Consider the following 23,829-nt stretch of genomic DNA (forward strand, 5'->3'; position numbering starts at 1 on the left):
AAAAGAAAGCTTGTATGTTCCAGGAAGCAGAGTTTTGGTCAACACTCAGATGAAAATTAAGACTGATACAACTGTTTAAAGTAATCAGTTGTCAGTTGCTTGAGATGACTGCGTTGTGCTCAATGTTTAAGTGTTAGCAATTACAATTTCACAAGTGTAGCTATCATCTAAGGTGAAGGGTTGGGTTTTTACCATTTAAACTTGATTGACAATAAAGAAAAAGGAAAAAGAAGCTTTAGTTGTAATCCAAGCGAGCACACAAAAAGAGAACATTTTTGCACTATTACACTTTTATGGTAGCAGAAACGAAATAGTTCATAACCAAAAGGAACTCTGGCCTGGAGCGGTAGCCTAGTAGCAAAATCCTCACCTTGCAGTCACCGGGATCCCATATCACCACCAGTTTGTATTCCACTGCTCCACTTCCCATCCAGCTCCCTGCTTGTGGCCTGAGAAAGCAGTCAAGGATAGCCCAAAGCCTTGGGATCCTGAATCCACGTGGGAGACCTGGAAGAAGTTCCTGGTCCTGGCTTCATATCGGATCATCTAAGGCCCTTACGGCCACTTGGGGAATGAACCAGCCAATGGAAATGTCTCTCCTTCTCTCTGTAAATCTGATTTGCCAATAAAAATAAATAAATACTTTTTAAAGATAAATAAATATTTTTTAAAACAATTTAAGAACTTAGAGGGAAGCTTGGATATACAGGCCAGATTTTAATTGAGCTGGGTACTTCCTAATGTCCTATCTAATTTGGAAACAGAACACACTAACATCCCAGACCATTCACAGATGACTCCCACCTATCACATTCATAATCATCTTACGTATGAGGCAGAACCACCATGTAACATCTACACTGTAGCACTAACATCTTCAAACTGTATCTCTAAAAGTAGCCAACAGATAAGATGCCTTTAACCCAATTCTCTTTCATCACCAAATGGATTTAAAACATTACTCAGGCTTTTCCTTCTATTTAATTCAACAAAGTAACCTGGAGAAATGCATTGATATACAAAGTAAATGCTCTGTTATTAGTATATGCCTGTACTAACTTAGCCTTTTGTGTATATGTTTATGTTCATGTTGCTATTGTCAGAATAAGTCTATAATGATGCTGATTTGTCACCTGGTATAATGTGATACGATAAAAAGCTCAGTCTTTCAAAAACGACTGCTTTTGCCAGTACAATTGAAAATTTACACTGTTTAAAAGTTGCTAAACACAGGAGCCTCTTTGGAATTCCCTTGGAGGCTATTGTAAGTTAATAAGTAATTCCCAAGAATGAATAAACAATAAAAAGTCAGTCATGTATAAAAAACAATTTCTTACATAGAATAAAAATGTCTAAATATTTCATTCTGACTCGCTAATGGAACAGTTACAGGCTAGATTTTGTGGGTTATTACTATGGGTTTGAATGTGTCCTCTCCAAAACTCATATCAAAGGTAAATCCTCAGGCCAACTATATAAACAGGTGGGGCCTTCAGGAGGTTATTAGGGCATGAGGGCTCTGCGCTTGTGAAGATTAGTGACTTGTGAAAACGAGTCTGCCTCTTCTACCACAAAAGGCAGAGATTGCACAATTAGCTCAAGTCCCCTTCTTTTCTCTCCTTGGTATTGTCATGCCCCTTAATCTGGCTTCTGGTCCTGGTGGCATCTAGGCACTAGCTCTAGTATGTTTTTTCTGTATTTGAAAGTTAGAGAGACAGAAACAAAGATCTTTCACCTACTGGTCCATCCCCCAAGCACACACAATAGCCAAGGCTGAACCAGGCCAAACCAGGAGCTTGGAACTCAGTCTGGGTTACCTTCATGGACAGCAGGGATCCAGAGGCAGCATTGATGGGCCATGTGCTTGAATACCTGCAACAACTAGGTGTGGGCCAAGTTGAGGCCAGGAGCCAGAAACTATCCTGTCTTCCACATCGGTGGAAGGGTTGCAAGAACTTGAACCAATTTCCATTGCTTTTTCAGACACATTAGCAGAAATCTGGACCAGAAGTCAATCAGACAGGATTTGAAGAACCTAGCACTCTGAAATAGGATGCCAACCTTGCGAGCAACTGCTCAGTTTGTTGTGTCACAAAGCCAAACACAGACATCTTGTTTTGATTTGCTCTTTCATGTTTTCTCACACCCGTCAGGGGCTAAATTCATCTAGACATTGTCAATTTTTTGTTTTTATTCCCCGAGGAACTTGAATAATAAATGATTCTGAAAAGGGGGGAAATCAGACTCTGTATTCTAATAATGCTTGAAATAATTAAAATAAGCAAATACTTTCAACAACATCATTTTACAGTGACCTATGAACAGTTTTTGTTTCATACTTCTGTCAAAAATTAGGAATGCAATTGGAATCCAGCACGGTGACAGCAAATTTATCTTTCAGTGCATTGTTTGGAAATGTTTATGTTTATGATCTCAAAGTACATTGAGATCAGGTTCAACAGCATATCTTGTGACTATTACAAAGGTGGTTATTTGATTTGAGCCTTAGAAACATGTTCACTGGAAAGAGGCCATATTCCATTACTGATAATTGCCACTAACTAGACAACTACATGACTTGAAAATCCATCCTAACCCTAACAGAAACCATGGTTATATAACTGCCAGGTTTTCCCTAAGAGTTTGGAGACTTTAATTTTTACTTTCAGCTCTACGTTTAATTCTCTCTCAGCCAAAACTGCTGAAAAATCAGGATTGTCCAGATCTTTCTCACTGTTGTTGACTCTACTGGAAGTTAATATTCATTCTCAGGACCTGGCGTGATAATTCAGTGGCTAAATCCTCACCTTGCATGCATGAGGATCCCATATGGATCCAGGTTTGTGTTTCAGCTGTTCCACTTCCCATCCACCTCCATACTTATGATCTGGTAAAGATATTGAGGGTGACCCAAAGTGGTGGCTCCTAAACCCACATGGGAGGCCTGGAAAAAGCTCCTGGCTTTGGATACACTCAGTTCTGGCTGTTGCTGTCACTTGGAAAGTGAACTAGTGGATGCAAGATCTTTCTACCTCCTTTTCTCTGTGAATCTGATTTTATAACAGAAAATAAGTGAATATTTTAAAAGAATCATTTTCGGAGGTCTTATTTTCAATTTGTTCATCAATATGATTTTACCAATATTATTTTTTGAATCACCTATTGGGACAGTGGTATGTGGAAAACATTTTAGACTCAAGCTCATAAACATGACATGACTGGGAAGAAAAAAATAAAGTAACATATAAAAAGTACTATGGGATTCGGGGGCCTTGGGGTTGGGGGCAGATGGCAGCCCCACACAGTGTGGCGACTGTGGGGGGTGCCCCTGCCGGGCCAGGTCTGAGGCTGGGGACTCAGCAGGCCAAAACCACGATCAAAAGGCAGTGACTGAGTCCTTGGCTTTGGGCGGCCAGTGCACCAAATGGTGCCAGGCTCTGCCTGCTGGCCACCCAGAGGCAAGCTGTAGGGGTTTTAGGATATGAAATTGCTGTTTAGGGACTCCTACGAATAAGGCCAGCTTTAGTGTACGTGAGAGATGAATTCTGGGTAATTCCCAGTTACAGGATCATGAAACTTTCGGGTAAGCGTGGGGACTGAGACGTGATGATTTGGAGGGGAGTGTCCATAAGATCTATTTGAGCAAGACTGAATCACCAACCAAAATAGAAATCCTGAGAAGGGCTATTAGCATAGAGAATCACTGACTACCACATGCCAGTCCACACCAAAGCTATGGATGGGGGCCTGTCTAGCTGGGCACCATTACTTGTCTGAGTGGTGGAACAGTGGACTGGTCACATTTGGCAGGGTCAAGACACTTACCAGCACGCGAGAGAATTTGGTCCAGGGGTAAACTCTATGGGGGAAGTGTTGGCCTAACCCTGTGGAAATTCAAGTCCCGCAGGTTAGCTCGCAAGCTGAGGTGGAGAAGGGCTAAGCTAGGAGTGACCACGGCACCTGCCATCACTTAGGGGTAAAGGAACCAATGGCATTCTGGGCAGGTCAAGGCTGCATCACCCAAAGGAACATCCTAAAACAGGATGTGGAGTGGGTCGAGCTGCAACTGGAAGGGGGCAGACTGGGCAGGGCCAAACAAATTGCAACTCACAAAAAAAGAATAGCAATCAGGATGGAGCACATGTCATTCTAACCCAGGTTCTTACAACAACTGGTCTACAAGAGGAAGGGATACTATGCCACAGCATTGAAGGCAAAGGCTGAGACAGGTGAGGGGAACACCTGTGGGCCTCATGTGAGCTAGATCGGGAAGAGCCTGACTGGGCTGACTGTTCTGAATGGTGCAAGCAAAATTTGAGTGGGCAAGGGTTGGTACGGCTTTGCCACATCATCAGATGACAGAGACTGGCACCGGGGGCAAATTCTGTTAAGTTAAATGCCAGAACCACCTGGTCAGTGCACAATCCAGAAGTTGGAGTGGCCTAGTAGGGAGATAGTGGGCACCTCCCACTGGAGATAGTGGGTAACCACTCCCACTGGAGAGCACAAAAACCAGGACAGAGGCAGGGGTTGCTAAACAGAAAGGCACCTGCCAGTATGTGTGTGGGCTGGATAGTAGGTTGGTTGGGTCGAACTAGGCTTCAATGTCCATGACAAGTACCAGAACTTAATGGGAGGTGGGACATACTGAACAAGCCTGAGGTACATACTCACATGCATGGGAACTAGGGAAGGGAGCAGGCCTGGTGGAGGTTATGGGGAGTCGCCCCAGCTAGGCCACAGCTCCCAATGGTTTGTGTGAGGACTGAGGATGAAGTGAGTAGGATCGAGCTGGAACACAATACCCATTGGTCCAAGTGGATGACAGGGCTGGAAACAGAACTGACCCTGTGGAGACCAGTCACATTAAGCAGGGCCGTGACATTAACAAACACGCTAGAGAACCATATCCAGGGGAAGATCTGTGGGGGTTGTGTGGGCCAAACCCTATGAAAATTCTAGCCCAACAGGTTACTTCAAGAGATGGAGTGGTGATGGACTAAACTAGGTGTGACCAAGGAGGCTGTCATCAATCACAGATTAAAGAATTGACAACAGACTGGACTGATCAAGGCAGCAGCACCCGAATGTGCATCCTGAATAGGGTCTGGGGTGCACTGGGTTGCAATGTTCACCAGCTCATGCAAGGCCAAAAGGAAGGCCAGACTACGCCAGGCACTGGCCTAAAACCCAATGGCATGTATGAGAACTAGGTCTGGGAGGGGATTAGGGGGAGAAACTTGGGAAACTCCCCTGGCGAGTCCCCTGCTGGTGAACACGTGGTCCAGACCTGGGGGATGGACAAGCTAGTCAAAGTAGCTCCAACAGCTCGTCAGTGTATGAAATGGCAATGGAACGAGTACGCTGGGCAGTACTGAGCAAACCTTAGCCCACAAGTAAAATTAGAAACCAGGATGGAGCACAAGACATGCCCAGCCAGGTTCTTGCATCAACTGGTCTGCGTGAGCCACGGACACTGAGCCATAGTGTCTAAGGCAGGGGTCACGACAGGTGATGGGCTGTGCCAAACTGAGTCAGAGCAACCACTGGCATGCTGAACACTGGCTGGGAACAGGTCCGGTTGGGGAGCTAAGGGGACACCTTAGCTGGGTGGAGGTTCCCACCAAGGGGCGCATGAGCTGGAATGGGGCTGCATTCTGATCAGGATACAGCTGTAGTCTCCCTTGGCACAAGTGTGGACTGGATGTACCTGGCCGGGCCAGACTGCAATACCTTCTGGTGTTCTGGAGGACCAGGGTAGATGTGGGACAGACTAGGCTAGGTCTCAACCCCAACTGAGCCATGTATGAGCTGTATGTGGGTATGGATGAGCCATGGCTAGGCTGAAACATCCAACAGCAAGAACTAGAATGGGTTGAAGGCCAGTTAGGAAAAGACACTGTTCCTGCTAGCACAGGAGGTCAACTGAGTAGTGCTGGCTCACGGACCCACTGGTATGCACAAAATGTGGCAATGGGAGAGGTTCTGATGGAGGAGCCTGGGCAACTCCTCTGGCAGGACACAGACCCCTCAGGTAAGTGCAAGAAGCATGGAAGGAAACAGCCAAGAGGTCTGGAAAGTTTCCCACTGGCATACATTTGTCATGGGTCAGGGGCAGACCAGGCTGAATCAGTTCATGTCATCCACTGGCAAATTCAAACGCCGAAACAGAGTGTGGGTTGAGCCAGGTTCGGTCGAGACAAAAGCAGTGCACAACATGAAATGCCAAGGTGAGGTTGCCTGTACTGGATGTGACTGCAACAACCAACCAGCACACGTGAGAATCAGGAAGGGAGGGGGCAGAGCTGGCAGGGGAATAAGGGGTGGTTCCCTTGCTGGACAGCTACTCCCACTGGAGAGCGTGAACTGGGATGGGGCCAGACCAGACTAGGCACGGCTACAGCACCTGTGCGCCTCATGTAGACCAGATTAGGGGAAAACCGGGCTGGGCTGATTATTCCTACTGTTGTAATCTACAATTAAAGTGGGTGAGGGTTGTTTGGGCTTAGCCACAGCATCAGCTGGCAGAAGCTGGCACTGGGGGCTAGTTCTGTCAAGTCAAACCACAGAACCACCTGGAGAGTGCACAATCCGGGAGTGGGAGTAGTCTGGGAGGGAAATAGTGGGCTCCTTCCTCTTGGGTTACCACTCTCCATGGAAGGGCACAAAAACTAGGACAGGGGCTGGGGTGGGTAGACAAAGAGGCACCCAACAACATCCTTGAGTGCTGGATAGTTGAGCTGGTGAGATGGAACAAGGTTTTAATACCCATTGACATGTATGAGAGCCGAATGGGATTTGGGACAGACTGTACTAGTCTGCCACACATACTGACAAACCAGGGTAGGGGGCGGGCCTGGTGGGGGTGATTGTGGGTCGCTCCGACTATGCTGCAGCCCACATTGGTTTGTGTGAGGGCTTTGTATGTGCTGGGCAGAACCAGGCTGGACTGCGGCACCCACTGGTTCCAGTGGAAGACAGTGCTGAAAACAGAACCAACCCAGCAATTGCAACCAATGGATCGGGGCAATGGACTGTGCCGGGCCCTGTGCTTGCTAGTACATACAAGAATTTGGTCTGGGAACACCTCAGACAAAGTTTCTTTGGGGATCTCCCCAATCGAACTGCTGTACCAGGCCCTGTGCTTGCTAGTAGATGCAAGAATCTGGTCTGGGAACACCTCAAAGTTTCTTTGGGGATCTCCCCAATCAAACTGCTGTACCAGGCCCTGTGCTTGCTAGTAGATACAAGAATCTGGTCTGGGAACACCTCAGACAAAGTTTCTTTGGGGATCTCCCCATTCGAGCTTCCAGACTCAGAACCCTAACCATCAAAAGACAGAAGACAGAACAAGTCAATCAACCACCTCAGCTATATGTTGGCAGTGAAAAATGGGGAAACGGAGACTCTATGATGGACTATGTCAATCGGTGGATTCTCCAACGACCTCATTGTGCTTGGAGTGGTGAGAGTGGCAGCAATTCAGAACTGTTGAACTATCAGAACCACTTGAGCAAGACCCTCGGAGCATGCCCCACATCTGGGACCTGGGGTGGGTGGGAAACTGGGTGGGGCTTCTCCCTTAAAAATCCCCTTTTACATCAGATATATTAAGGAAACAAACAAAAAAAAAAAATGAACAAGTTAAAAAAAAATACTATGAAACTCAAACCTAAGATATTTCAGAACAGAGTAATATAACAACTTCATTCATATAAATTATTATTAATGTAATAACTCCTTAAAGTCTACCTTAGATATTAAGCTGTTTTTTTTTTCTTTCAAATATAAATTGTCTGACTGCCACCACCTCTAGTTCCAATCCTAGCATAAAATAAACTGTTAACAATAGTAAAGCTCCCCCCTCTGGTTGGCCAAGAGAAAACTAAGGGTTTATTATCTCATCTGAGATTAGCAAACTGAGCCAAATAAAATGCTTCTTTTACTATATTGCTTTTGAATTTGGGGACAAGTTTTTTAAAAAACAAAAAAGATTTATTTACTTTTATTGGAAAGGCAGATATACAGAGAGGAGGAGAGACAGAGAGGAAGATCTTCCATCCAATGGTTCATTCCCCTAGTGAATGCAATAGCTGGAGCTGAGCCAATCCGAAGCCAGGAGCCAGGAGCTCTCCCGGGTCTCCCACGCAGGTGCAGGGTCCCAAGGCTTTGGGCCGTCCTTGACTGCTTTCCCAGGCCACAAGCAGGGAGCTGGGTGGGAAGCAGGGTCGCCGGGATTAGAACTGATGACCATATGGGAGTCCGGTGAGTGGAAGGCGAGGACCTTAACCACTACGCTATCATGCCAGGTCCAAGCGGAGAAGTTTTGAGTTAAGCTGGACTACCCAACCCCTATGAATGAGTTTATTAGATCCTGAAAGACTCTTTGACTAGTTATTATTCCCAGTGCAGCTTTAATCTATTTAGATATTTTTAAGAAGAGTCTATTTAGGATGCAGGCAACCCATTCAATAGAATTAGTCTAGACCCCATAGATAAATTAGCTAAATGCCAGGTTAGCAATGGAATATCCTAGTTTCTACACAAGATAAAGAATCCAACAGCTGGTAAGATAATTATTCAACCTTAACACAACAGTAGACTTACTTCTTTCGAATTTCTCATTATAGTCACTATTGTATCCCAACAGTATCTGAAGCTTTGTCTTCTAAAACAAAGAAAGTTTACTTTATTTATGTGATGTCTTAAAAAACAGGTTCACTATTGCTAATGCTAATGTCACTTATCTTTTTAGTATTTCAATTGGATACTCTAGCAATAGCTTATTAGATCTGAGTTGGTATTATGGCAATAATTATCCTTAGATTAATACACATTATTATTGGACTAAGTGAACTATAATGAACTAAGTCACACATGTATAACCCTAAGCCAAAAAAAGGAAGAAAAATATCCCAGATTTTTAAAGTTAAATATTACAGACTATAAAACTAACAATAAACCTTACTTAACACAATAATATTCTATGTTTATTTGGCTTTGAAAAAAGCATAACACATTTCATGGTTTCAGGGACTTCATTTTAACTTTTAAAACTCCTAATATACATTTATATAATTTATAAATTTCAGATTGATATTACAGAGTTTGGGAAAGCTTTAAGAAATACTTTGTGGATGTGTGTATTCCTTTGTAAAACACATGATTTCTTCTGTGTGTATTTTTAAAATTTAAAAAAAAAAAAGGGGGGCCCGGCGCAATGACCTAGAGGCTAAAGTCCTTGCCTTGAACACACTGGGATCCCATATGGGCACTGGTTCTAATCCCAGCAGCCCTGTTTCCTATCCAGCTCTCTGCTTGTGGCCTGGGAAAGCTGTCAAGGATGGCCCAAAGCCTTGAAACCCTGCACTGGCACAGAAGACCCAGTAGAGCTCCTGGCTCCTGGCTTCAGGTCAGCACAGCTCCAGCTATTGTGGTCACTTGGGGAGTGAATCATCAGACATAAGATATTCCTTTCTGTCTCTCCTCCAAACTCTCTCTCTCTCTCACTCTCTCTCTCTCTCTCTCTCCATATATATATATATATATATATATATATATATATATATATAGGTTTGCAATAAACTAAATAAATCTGTTTTAGAATGTATTTTTTAAAATCCTGCATTTATCAGATGGATGTAGCAAGAGATACGTAACTAATAGAACTCGGGGCCAGCAGTACCCAATGGCATTTTATACAATTCTTAGCACCAAAGGCAGAACACCTTGGAATGTTCAAATTACAGGGTCCACAGGGTAAAGCAATATGAAAATATCCTGAGACAACTACCTCCCCTGAGCAGTATCTGCAACAGCCATGAACTGTGTCACTCTAACCTTAGATGAGAATGGAGCAAACTTCACTGCGAAATAACCATATTGCTTGAAGGGTTACAACTCTGTTCAAAAGCATTAGCAATGAGTTCTACAAATAGTAAATGAATGAATGAATGAATGAATGAATGAATGAATGAATCATTGACCAGTTTGAAAACACTCTAAAAAATGGAATGTAGAAGCATTTAATCCTTTTTCATAAACATCACCCCACAGTGTGCTTACAATTGCATAGCCCCTTCCTTTCTATTCAACATCTATGATTTCACTTAACTAGAAACTTAAAAAAAAAACTCTTCATTTATGCTTTCAAGCCATTCCTACCTAGGCCATCAACTTTGTTGGGCCTAATACTGAAGTATTTACAGCCTGTAGCTTCAGGTCATGTATGCCACTCTTTCTACAACTGGAACTATGTAAAGCACCAAAGAGAAAAATAGTTTCTGATATGCCAGAAATCATTTCAATTTTTAAAAAGCAGAGAAATCTCACAGCGCTAAAAATCAAGCACCTAACAAAGAAGTTTACCCAAAAGATGCTTCAAAAGGCAAGAAAGCAGCTTATCCATGAGAAAGTTAAGCACTATCAAAAGAAATACAGGCAGGTATACAGAAGCAAATTCAGATGGTGCAGATTGCAAGAAAAGCAGGGAACTGCAGGAAGGAAACTGGCATTTGTCAGCAGGATCATAGGCATCAACGGTGTGAGCCTCAAAGTCCGAAAAGTGTTACTTCTTTGTCAGATCTTCAATGGCACTTTGGTTAAGATCAACAAGACTTCAATTAATATGCTGATGACTGTGGAATTATATATTGCATGGGGGTATCCAATGCTGAAGTCAATAAATGAACTAAGTTACAAGTGTAGCTACTGCCAAATCAGTAAGAAGTGAGTTGCCTTGATAGATGATACTCTGCTTGCCCATTCTCTTGGCAAATACAATGTCATCTGCATGGAGGCTGTGATTCATGAGATGTGCACCTTTGGAACACACTTTAAGGAAGCACGTAACTTCTCGTAGCCCTTCAAGCTATCTTCTCCCCAAGGCGGGATGAAGAAACAGCGACTATCAAATTTTCACACTTATCAGAAGATTAAGTGTTCCCTAAAGTACCTTTGTATCTAGTCAGATAATAAGCAGTCAATCCAGATACAGGGGGAAAAAATGATGATATTAGTGTGGAAACAATGGTATTACCCACTTTCCTGTAAGCCTCAACCCTTTGTACACTAAGCAACTAAGTAAGATTAATTAAAAACAAAAAAGCAGTGAATACACTGAAAATTAAAATATTCTGTTTTTGTTGGTAACTGCTATTAGCCTGCCTCTGCGTCTGCTTCCCCTAACTATTGTGGCAAATCTTATAGAAATTTCAATATATGATAAAATTAAAACAGCCCCTCAGATGTAAAACCAGGATCCAGTTAGAGTTGTATAGAAATCATGTCAGGGTTCTCAAGTTTTTTTTTCTATAAAAAAAGTAAAAATGTTTCACCTTTGAATTGTTTTATGAGTCAAAAGAAAATCTGTCTTAAAGGTATTTTGTGCACATATGTACATTAGATAATAAAAGTTACATTTACCAGAAACACAATAGTTGTCCAAATCCATTGTCTCTGGCTTTGTAAATAACTACATAATGTATTATTTTACTTTTCCATTCCATTTTTCTGCTTGTTTTGCATCCTTTGCCCATGTTTAAACAAATTATTAGTAATTCTATTTCACATTGTGGATATTATGACACAAAAATGATGTTTATGTCCATAGATGCAAGTTGCTTTGGAGCATCTTAAGCACTTGTGGTGTAACATCTGAGCAAAAATTTGAACCAGAAAGTTCGTATTTTATAAATAACATTCATGTATATTATTTATGTATCATCTCATCCAGACAAGTGAACTGGAAATTTTGGGTTTTTTTGGTTTTTTTTAATTATTTATTATTTAACTTGTGAACTGGAAATTTTGAAGTGCCTAGTGTAACATGTAACACATGTACTGGAAGAAGGTCCTAACTGTTGCAGCCACTTAGGAAGTCAAACAGAAGATGGAGGAAACCTCTTTTTGTATCTCCCAACTCTGACTTTCAAGTAAATAAATACATATTTTTTTATATCGCTTTACAGCTAAACATATGGGAAGGGTGTTTGAGTGGGGTGGAATTGGCTGTTACACTGCTTTCACCAATGTGGAGCATTGATATCTATGGCTCTACTCCATAACACTGGGATTTTGGTTTACTTAGTAAAGTCACCAAAACTAAGCTGCAGCAAGATGATGAGGCAGAAATAGACATCTACAGCTTCCAAAGACCCACAAAACTGGAGAAAGAGTCCAGGAGGAGACCTACCAGCCACATTTCAGAGTTGGCGCAGGCACTAGAACAAGGCAAGTGAGGAAACATATTATGAAAATAGATTGCGGCCTGGCGCCATAGTCTAGCGGTTGATGTCCTCATCTTGCACACACCAGGATCCCATATGGTCACTGGTTCTAATCCAGGCAGTCCCGCTTTCCACCCAGCTCCCCGCTTGTGGCCTGGGAAAGCAGTCGAGGACGGCCCAAAGCCTTGGGACCCTGCACCCACATGGGAGACATGGAAGAGGTTCCTGGCTGCTGACTTCGGATTGGCTCAGCTCCTGCTGTTGTGGCCGCCTGGGAAGTGAACAATTTGGACACAAGATATTCCCCTCTGTCTCTCCTGTGTATATGCCTTTCCGAAACAAAATAAGTGAAATCTTAGAAAGAAAGAAAGAAAGAAAGAAAGAAAGAAAGAAAGAAAGAAAGAAAGAAAGAAAGAAAGAAACAGAGAGAAAGAAAGAGACAGAGAAAGAAAGAAAGAAAGAAAGAAAGAAAGAAAGAAAGAAAGAAAGAAAGAAAGAAAGGAAGGAAGGAAGGAAGGAAGAATGCATTGCTTTAGCTTTAATTAAGAATGGCTGTGTTTCATTCTAAGTGTGCTTGATCTGGTATGAATGGAAAGCTAATATTTATAGTTGGCAAAAATAAAGGCACATTTTCATCCATTATAGACTAGAATTTTAATGGGCTTTCTTTCTTCCTCAGTATATAATCAGGTGTGTGTGTGTGTGTGTGTGTGTGTGTGTGTGTTTCTTTTCATTAACAATAACAAAAATGAAGATGAAGTAATCACTTTAATTATAAAAATCAATTGTTTCAGCAAAATTGAGCACCTACTTTTGTCAGGCATTTTAGGGAGCATATTTTTTTTTAAAAAAAAGGCAGCACAACTTATAACTCACTGAGTGGGACACAAAGATTAGTTACTCCTCACTGGGATATTGAAGATTTCATTGCACATCCCTCCTAAAACTGTTCACCTGAACTGTTGGCATATGTCTTGTTAGAGTTATAGAGTTAGACTGCACGAAAACCAACCAGGTTCAGCAAAATCATGCTTCAACGCTATGAACTGCTAAATACTAAAATTAAAATAGACATGAGATAGCTGAATAGTAATCTGTAGCCATTTTAAGGTGTATAGAACCCGGTTGTATATAAACTAATAATTGAAATGTCAATGTAGAACTCACAGGATGTGGTTCAGAACTTGCATTCTTTTTTTTCTCTTTTAATATATTGGTTACTCAATACTATGTCCACTAATTCCATAGTGTTATAAATTGTTACTGATGTAATGTCGGGGCTTTTAATTGATCGGGATGATACTCTGCCAGCTCTACCTTCAGACCAGAGATGGTCTCCCCAAGAAACCGTTGAACTTATCTGGACAATAAGATGCTGGACTTTATGCTTGGTAGATGCTTGCAATGAAAGAATCTCAACTGAACTTGAACTGTGGTAATGCAACAAGGTGGAGGAATCCACCATGGGGGGGGTGGTAGGGGTGGGGGGGAAGCCCAGTGCCTATAAAACTGTGTCACATAATGCAATGTAATCAATTAAAAAGGGGGGGGGGAAGCAGCATAAATTAAAAAATGAGTTGCTACTTCCAGCTGAATCCCTTCCAGAATTTTGTTGTTTTAGAATTGGAAGTGCTGGCACATGTTAGGAACAGATGGTATCTAAAGAATATCTGAAACAGGGTGCCTTGAGCATGAGATTATGATTGCTCTTACCATCTCTTGCCTAAAACAGCACAGAAAATTCAAAATCAGCGCTTTTGCCTCCTATCCATTGTCTCTTCTCAAAGCCATTCTTGGCATGCTATCAGAATCATCTTTCTAAAGCAACAATAATTTTAGCTTCACTTCTTCCTCTTTTCTCAATAATCCCATATAACATAAAAATTTCTTATCACAGCATCTCAAGCTTTTCCTTGTCTGGCTGTGATCACCCTCTCCACCTCTTAGCTTCACTTCAGAGGCTAAAATACTTCCCCTGAGCTACAAATTGACATTTCAGAAATTCTGTTAATTCTGCCACAACTTGATATTGCCAGTGGCAGCTGGGACAGTAATATGGTAGCTCTTTCCCAGACTTAGCCTTGTCAGAGCCCCATAGGAACCAATGGTTTAACTCTAATCCAAAATGAAATACTTAAATTAAGAAGCATACCTGTTGCAATGAGCAGTGGGACTTTTAAGAAAGATATTTACAATATTATGTGTGTTGCAATGAAGGCGATTTGGGCTAGAATTTTAATGACCTCCATAAAATCGACTGAGAATAAGCAATAACCAAAACCCTAGCCTATAACTACTCTGGGTGGTGCTAATGTACGTAATTTGAATGTCTGATGATATATGCTATGGAGTTTAGTTTCAAATGTTCATTTGCCATATGGTTATCTTCTTTAATGATATACCTGTCAAGATCTTTGGCCCATGTCTTAACCAAGTTGGTCCCATAGATACTAGTTTGTCATCTGATATGTCTTTCACAATTATCTTTTCCTAGACTGTGGTATGTCTTGATTGTGTTGACATTATTTTTATTTTAATGAAATTGAGTTCATTAGTTGTTTCTTTCGTGCATTGGGTGAGTGTCACACCTCTGCCAAACCAAAGTTTATCTTAATTTTCTATAGTTTTGTGTTTAACATTTAGATTTGTGAATTATTTTTAGCTACTTTTTGTTAACAGTATGAGGTCATCTAGGATCACATTTTTGTATTATCTGATTAATCTGTTATATTCCCAAGCTTATTTGTATTTTCAGATGTCTTCCCCAAATTTCTAAGTACAGCTCCTAAGCACAGCTCCTAGATATTCTGTATCCACAGATAAGCTACTTAATTGTAGTGCCTATTTGGAAGGCACAAAGAGAGAACAGAAAATTTACCTAGAACATCCAGAAGGCAAAATATACTTTCTAGAACATTCAGATCAAACAGCTACAAAGAAGGGAAGTAGGTTGCCAAGCCTTTTTAACTAGTTCGAACTGCCCCTGACGTGCATACCGAAAAGAAGGCTTAGTAAGTTCTTCCCTAAGGGCTTCTGATTTGAGAACTCTTCAAAGTTGACCTTTGAGGGAAACATTGCTACATCTCAGGAATATAGACCAACTTGGTCAGAACTGTTGCTAATTCCTGGTGGACACTGAGTACGTCAGGTAAAGCCACTGTCTGCAAAGCTGGCAGCCCATTTGGGCATCACTTTGTGTCCTAGCTGCTTCGCATCCAGTTCAACTCCCTGCTCATAGTTCAGGAAAAGCAGAAGATGGCCAAGTGTTTGATTCCCTCCTACTCACATAGGATACCCAGATGCAACTCCTTGGATCCTGACTCCTGGCTTTGGTCTGGCACAGCCCTGGCTATTGTGGTCATTTGCGGAGTGCATCAATCTATGGAATATTCTCATTCTCTCTCTCTCTGTCTCTCTGTCTCTCTCTTTCAAATAAGTTAATAAGAATCTATATTAAAAAATAATTATCACTGATTCCTACAGGTCCCTTCCCTAAGGAATTTCTTTCTGTAACTAAATTCTGCATAAATGAGACTGTCAAAGACAAATGATTCCCGTAGGAACTTTGTCATTTTCTCAGGACCTTAAGTGACCTGACAAAGCCACTTTTTGCTGTTACACGGTGGTTCTGCTTGGAATGTTTTTAAATACAATAGCACATTAACCCAAAGGAATGAGTTTCTGAAGATTTAACTTGGAAGTAGTGTAGTCAGTCAGAGGTTAGAGAAGAGGAAGCTTTACAAGACCCCATGAGCCGCACTGAATATACATTCCTGTACTTCACCTACTGATGAAGCAAATATTAGTGGTTGAATCAGGACAAAATTATACAAGGATTTAAATTGTATTTAAATTGGTCTCTGAAGAGTCTGAAAAGTTGCAATTCCTTCTCTAAGAAAAAGTTAATAGGTCAGATGTGAGTGGTTTTCATCATTTCTCGGGCCTCAATATTCAGTACCCCCCCCGCCATGTGTGTATCTAGTCTGAAGGAATCTTGTATTTTCTGTAATAAAACAGAATTATATATATTGTCTACCTATTTTGTATTCTGCTCTGAACTTACAACACTAAAAAGTAGGTACAGACCTGGCTTCATCGGCAGGTGGTAAGAACAATTGCATAGTCTGGCTCTCAGAAGAACTCTGTACCTGGTTAAAAGCTTTGTTGTTAAGAGAACGTCAGGATGCACTTAAACAGCATAATAATGGACAAGTGACTGTTGGCAAGGCACTAAACTATGGTAGCAATATAGGGGAAAACAGTAGGAAGTAGGGGAAGGGGAAGGGGAAACCCCTGAGCCTAAGGAATTGTATCACGAAAAACAAAGAACTAAAAAAGAAGAAGCTAGTTTTAAATTCTTAAGACTTTTATCTTTGCATACATTTTTGTGAGTTTTGGTGGGGTAGTGGAGCATGTGTGTGAGCAGAGTAGACATTGCTTGTGCAAGTATAACTTGCCACTCCTTTTGCATATTGCTTCATAGCTTTCATAAAACGCTTCTTGCACTTTGAGTCTCAATAAAATTCAAGGTACAGGCCTGCCATAATTCTATTTTCTTGTTCCATATAATGTGTGAATGAGCAGCACAACTGACAGATCAGAAGGTTTATGGTTTGCCTTGAACCAGCACTTGCTTAGAGCAGAGAAAGAAGGGAGCAGTTTTCTAAGAAACACGTACGATCAAGGAACCTTATACATCCTTTTTCACTCCTGTTATTTCCCAGTACTATTAACATTGAACTGATGACTTAGGAAAAAAGGTAAAAGATAAAGTACTCTTGTTTCATTTCAAATTTTCCTTACTCATCAGTAAGGTGAGGTAGAGACTGTTGGTTTAACATTAATGTTTAAAGAATTAAAAAGTTTTGTGTAGTTTCTTTCCACTGTTTTAAGAATAAAGGACATATGCATGTATGGATTATCAAATGAAATTGATTCTAAATAACTTAAATGCCTTTATAGCTGCATTTCTAAACTGATAATAGATTTTTGACATTATAAATATAAAAAATGAAGGGTACAATTTATGTTAATACTTCAAATTTTGATTTTTCTGTACATATCAGTTAAACTCTTATACCTTAAAAGTAGTAAACTAAAAAACTATTTAAAAACAATTCTTTTAATGCGCTTTTTTTTTTGTTAAAGAACAAAGATCCTAGAATTTTCATCATGTTTAGAACCCCACAAATTATGGAGTATCCCTGTGTAGGCACTATTACTTCCTTTTATAAATGAGAAAACAGAGAATTGGTAAAAGTAAGTAACTTTCCTGAAACCACAGAATTAGAAATAAGCAGACATCAGACTCAACCAGAAATATGTCTCCGTTTATACTGCTCTTCCACCACTGGCTTCCGTATCCATGCTGCAGCTGGGACAAGGTTCAAAGGAAACTCTAGGTTCAGGACAGAATCTGTTACAATTCCTGCCTCAGCCGACTTGAAGTAAACAGTTAAGTTAAAATCCACCCTACCATGGCTAGTATGTTGGTTCAACAAGCTAATCCTCTCCCGGCAGCACCAGCATCCAATATTGGCACTCTTTCGTGTGTCCCGGCTGCTCCATTCCCATCCTGCTCCCTGCTTGTGACCTGGGAAAGCAGTGAAGGATGGGCCAAAGCCTTAGGACCCTGCAACCATGTGGGAGACTGGAAAAAGCTCCTAGGTCCTGGGGTTTGGAGCTGTTCAGCTCCAGCAGGAGTAGCCATTTGGGAAGTGACCCAGAAGAAAGAAGTACGTGTGTGTGTATTCTCTGCTCTGAAAATCTTTCAAATAAAAAATAGGTAAATCTTTTTTTTTTCAATTCACTCTATCTACCACAGAGTGACTGTAAAGTTCAGAAGACTGTTTGAGGAAACCTATTCTAGCATTCCTGTCACTAATCTGTGATCTGGTTGTCAACTTATCAGGTTCATGGACTTGAGATCATCAATTCAAACATAAATTCATCATACTCATTTGTCAAAAAAAGACTTGATTTTCTCATAAAATTTCTTTTTCCTAAATTTCACATATGTATCCTATATATTGAGTCACATTAATATATTCATTTAAGTTTATGTACTATGTCATCATTACCAACTAGATGGTCAAAGAATTATGGAAATATGATTGCAAGCCAAATTCTTCTCATGACTTTTACCTAGTTCCTCCTTTTAGCTGATATTTCATAAACATCCTGTCATCCATACGACCTTGGGTCTCTAACAATCTACCCTCTGACCGCAGCCGACTTTTTCCTGGAATCACAGCAACAGCTTAACTAGAGCTTCCTTACCTTCCCTCGGCACATCTACAAAATCTGGGTCAGCAAGCACACAGGCTCACAGATAAGGGAACATAATTATTTTGCTACCATAAGAGAAAGTTATCTCTTTTGCCACATTTTCAGGGAAAATATGTTTCTAATCCTATAAAATACAATTAAGATAAAGATTTTTCCTTAATCTTCTATAAAGGGAAGCAACCATCCAAATGCACATTTATTCTCTTTTTTTCTCTAGAATTATGAAATTTCTGCTGCTGCTAGATATATGAAACAGCTTGGTCAAAAAATATCATAGCAACTTTTCCTTTGAGGTTTCGAGATATCTGAATATACTTTACAGATATTTACGGACACAGACACAAATACTGCTGTCAAGATCATTTCCTCAAAGAATGATGCAGCAAAGATGTTACTGTCAAAAAACAATGAATTATTCAATCATAACAATTTCTTTAATACATTTCTGAGAATCCAGGAATAATACTACAGAAATATTCTTATTTGAGCAACTTGAGAATAAATGCATAAACATGAACTATATTTACAGATTTAAAAGATACCCTACATGAAATCATGAAAATACTCCTTTTGATTTTATTTTAAATCCTTGGAATCTTACTGCTATCCAAAGAAGGAGTAAAGTGAAAAAAAATGAGGATTCATAGACATACAACAGAGGTCTTCTAGAACAGGCATAAATGCATTGTCATCACACACACACACACACACACACACACACACACTACTTCAAATAAAAAGAGAAATTACAACTTTTCCTTTTTTCAAAAATTGGCTCACCAGTCCCCATAGCTCAAGACCTAGAAAAATATTTTCAATAGGAGAAAGAAAATAGCAAATGTCATGGTTGGTTTTAGATATCAACCTTACTGTATTAAGGATGTCTAAATTAAGGGATGATTCCAGTTACATGTGAGGGTTTTCCAGAGAAAATTAGCATGTGAAACAATACACACAATGGGAAAGACTATGGGCAACATGGGCAGGCACCATCCAATCTACTGGGGGCCCCCACTGAACAAAAAGACAATTTTCTCTCTCTTCTGGAACTGGGGTACACCCTTCTTCCCCTGGCTCCTGTTCTATATATTAGAACAACATATTCTTCAACCTTTGGATCCAGGACTCTCACTAGCAGCCACTATCTCCCTTCAAGGTACTCAGGCCTCCTGCCTCAGACTGACACATTATATCACTGGCTTATCCAGTAAGTCTTTGATCTTCAGCTAGTATCCCAGGTCTCAAGCCTACAGATGGCCTATTGGGACCATCTCAGCCTATAGGAGCATGTGAACCTCTCTCTCTCTCTCTCTCTCTCTCTCTCTCTCTCTCTCTCTATTAGTCTGTCTCTCCAAGAAGCATATTTGATACAATGTGCCTACTGCATAGGAAGAATTTAAGAATAAATAATTTTATTATTTAGAAGCTAGGGCAGGAGCAATGATAATTCCAGTGTAAATAAAAATACACATTGTACAATAAATATAAGTTGACAGTCTTATTATAATCAACCTTCCAAAATTTCCTACATAATCATCATGTGCTAGTATTCCTCACTTTTATACCCTTATGTATTTTTCACCCACACTGATTCATGTTTACCCTGTCTGATAAACAAAATTCTTCAGAAATAGAAGAAATTGCCACTTCTGTCTTTGTTCTTTCTTGGATTACTACCTATAGAGGAGAAGGGAGAACACTGGAGCAGCCTGTGGGGAGAGCCAAGTGTGGTGGAACTTACCACTATCCAGGACCAACTTGCTGGCTATAAAAGCAAACAACTCTAAACATAAATGCTCCAGTCCCCTTCAAGTCTTCACATGTGTGTAATCCTGGCTTGCACTTAATTGCAGCCTCTGGAAAGATTCAAGCCAAAATCACTCAGCTAAACTACTTGTGACACAAAGAAATCATACAATAACAAAAGTCTACTATGAGACAGACATTTTGGCATAGTAGGTTAAGTTACCGCCTCAACATCAGCATTACATATAAGCACAAGTTCAAGTGCCAGGTACTCCACTTCCAAATCAGTTCCCTTCTAATTCACCTGGGAAAGCAGCGGGAGATGACTCAAGTGCTTGGGCCACTGTGAGCCATGTCACAGACCTGGAGAGAGACCTGCTCCAGACCTCATCCTGGCCTACTTCAAGTCACTGCAACCGTTTGCAGAGTAAACCAGCAGACAAAATCTCTATCTGACCTTCCCTCTCCATCTGTAACTCAGAATTCAAATCAATACATCTTTTCTAAAAGTATATAAATGTTTATTATTTAAAGTGACAACTTTCTAGAGTAATTTTCTACACAGAGATAAGTAATTAATGCACTGTCCCTCCCAGGAACATAGGTAAATATATGAGACAATATATACATATCTTGAGAAAAATGGGAGGTATTTTTTTTATTTTACAAGCGAAGAGACTTATAAACAAATTAATAAAACTCAATTTTTATCAAGTCACACAAAAATGATGAGTCTAGGTCAATCAATATTACCATTCAACCTCACAAAATCATCATTATTAGCCCCCAAAATACTTGTCTTATAATTTATAATGAGTTCTGTTCCAGCCATTATACAAATTGGTAAGTGCATTCAAGAGATTGAGTTAGAATTCACTGGTTGCTTCATGAGGACAGAAGTAGAAAAAAGATTGCTGATATTTCTACAAAATATGTCCACACAAGACCAAAGAAGCAAATTCAAAGTCATTTCTCTTTCCTACCTTCCAGTGCTATTTTTACTAAGAGAGCTAATCATAAGTGCCAGTTCCCTTTCCTAAACCAATTCAATAAAGATGGAAAAATTCTTTGCCACCAAGCTTCCTTGTTCTGACAATGGTGATGTTGACAAAAGAAAAGAAAAAAGAGAAGAGAAAAGAAAAGAAGAGAAAAGAAAAAGAAAGAAAGAAAAGAAAGAAAGAAAGAAAGAAAGAAAGAAAGAAAGAAAGAAAGAAAGAAAGAAAGAAGAAAAGAAGTCATTTCAGTCAATTCAAATGCTGTCTTTAGTCACACGGCAACTTACCTATTTCTTCCTCATGAGACTCCAGGTCAAACCTTTGTATTCTATTTCTTAGACAAATCTTACATTAAGATTCTCACAGATAACAGATTATATGCATTTATACAGACCTGTTCAATTCTAGAGATGAATTCTCTCTACACAGAACTTTAGAAATACAAGCTCTCATGAAATTCCCAACCACTTTTTTTTTTGTAAATTCCCTAGTAATCACTGATTTATCCATCAGCTCATCAGATCAACAGTACTGCCTAAGAGCTATTTTTCAGGGACCATTTTCCTATTCCTCTAATTCCTTCTCTTCCACATAACTATAAAACAAGGCTGAGGCAAACCCACCCAGAAAACTTTCTGTACCTTTGCTTTTCACTATTATCTTCCTCCAGATTCTTACTTCAACTGCTTTTTTCTCAAGAGAGCTCCTTCCTTGAATGTCTAATAATCTAGGTAAGCCTTCCCAGTAGATTTGCGTTTTTACCAGGTAAAATGTCTGTCTAAACATATTTCAGGCTTCAGGGAACTCTGCTAAGGTCATGATTTTTAAACTCTGGTGTGAATGAGAATCATTCAAGCTTATTTAAAAATGCTATTCCCTAATCCCACTTCCATGGAATTTTTAATCCATAAAAATAAATCCATAAACTTGCATTTAACAGCTTCCTCTATCCCCTACGCTATTTCTGGATATGATCCAAACACAGCTCTGCAGAAAGTAATTTGGGACTAAGGAAGTCTATGCTATCAGAAACTACCAGCAACTAAAGCTCCCTCCTTTTTCTTCAACTCCTTTTTTTAAACTATACTTCCCATTATTGCCATTTCATTTCCCACCCAGTTGCAATGACCATATTACGCCTCATGCTGCAAACCCGGACTCATAGTCATCTATCTCTTCAAGAGACATATAAATTGCACCTTGGTTCTAGGGATTTCAGTTTAAAGTCAGGTTTTTGGACACAAGTTCTGAGAGTCATTCTGGTGATGAAATTGACCCACACACCATGACATTTAGCTGCAGGCTCTGTCCCATACAGTCCTCTCAGCATTATCAGCCCTTCCCTCATCCCTTAGCCCCCTAAGTAAACTGGACTCCTTTGATAGCTTTAGACCTCACTGACCCATTTGGCTGACACAGGGTCATGATGCTGGCCTTCACGGGCCACTGCTTTCAGGGAAATTAATAGATCACTTATTAAAACAACTGAGTACTTAAAATGGAAATCAGAAACACACATGTTTTACGCTTGCAATGGGGAAATCTCAACTGAACTTGAGCTGTGGTTATGCAATAAGGTGGAGGAATCCACCATGGTGGGAGGGTTTGGGGAGGGGTGGGGAGAACCCAAGTATCTATGTAACTGTGTCACATAATACAATGTAATTACTGAAGTTAAATAATAAATAATTAAAAAAAAAAAAAAAAAAAAAAAAAAAGAACACACCAGGATCCCATATGGACACCGGTTCTTTTTTTTTTTTTTTTTTTTTTTAAGTTTTGGGTTTTTTTTTTTTAATTAAAAAAAAAAAAAAAAAAAAAAAGACTGATTTTCATTCTGGAAATAAATATTTAGTTCTCCCAGAAAAAAAAAAAAAAAAAAAAAAAAAGAAACACACATGTTTAATAATTTCCCCGAGAATCTTCAGTACAAGAACCATTAGTATTTATCAGTTTCTCAAAATTGCTTAAAAACAAAACTCACCTTAACACTGGATGAAAAATACAGTACCCCAAACCTCACTGCCTGAAGATTCTAACTGGGTAGAGGATGGACTTTATTCTTGACACATGTTCTTGACTCTAATAATGAGACAAATTAGGAGACCCCTGTCTAAAGAAATTAACAATACAAAGTTTCAATTCATGGTGTCTTTCTAAGCTCTGTCTTACATGAGCTGAACACAAAGTAATTAGAATGAAACTAGCAGTACTAGAGAAATAATCCTGAGAAGATAACAAGTAGCTTAATAAGGAATCTTGTGTTCTTATTTCATTTTTCACATGCAAATATGTTAAGTGGTAATGAAAGGATTTTTTAAAGTACTTGAATCCTTAAAACTCATGTTGCAAGAGTAGATTTTTCAGTGCCCTTTTAAAAGATGAATTACTCTGATTCTTTAAATCATGTTTCTAGGTTGGCACTGCAAGCAGCATTTAAATGAGAAAAATGATGGTAGATATATTATAAATGTGAGATTATTTAAACTATCCACTCTTTAAACTATCACATAAAAATTGTGCACATTTGTGGGTTAACATCTGATACTTCAATGCATGTATATGTAATGTTT

At 39.9% G+C, this 23,829-nt stretch overlaps 1 pseudogene; it reads left to right on the forward strand.

The window, feature by feature from the left end:
• Nucleotides 1–10,318: 10,318 nt before the first annotated feature.
• LOC101526804 (large ribosomal subunit protein uL30-like) lies at nt 10,319–10,966 on the forward strand (annotated as a pseudogene).
• The last annotated feature ends 12,863 nt before the right edge of the window (nt 10,967–23,829 follow it).

The sequence above is a fragment of the Ochotona princeps genome, chromosome 6 (genome assembly GCF_030435755.1).
Source record: "Ochotona princeps isolate mOchPri1 chromosome 6, mOchPri1.hap1, whole genome shotgun sequence".
Lineage (NCBI taxonomy): Eukaryota > Metazoa > Chordata > Mammalia > Lagomorpha > Ochotonidae > Ochotona > Ochotona princeps.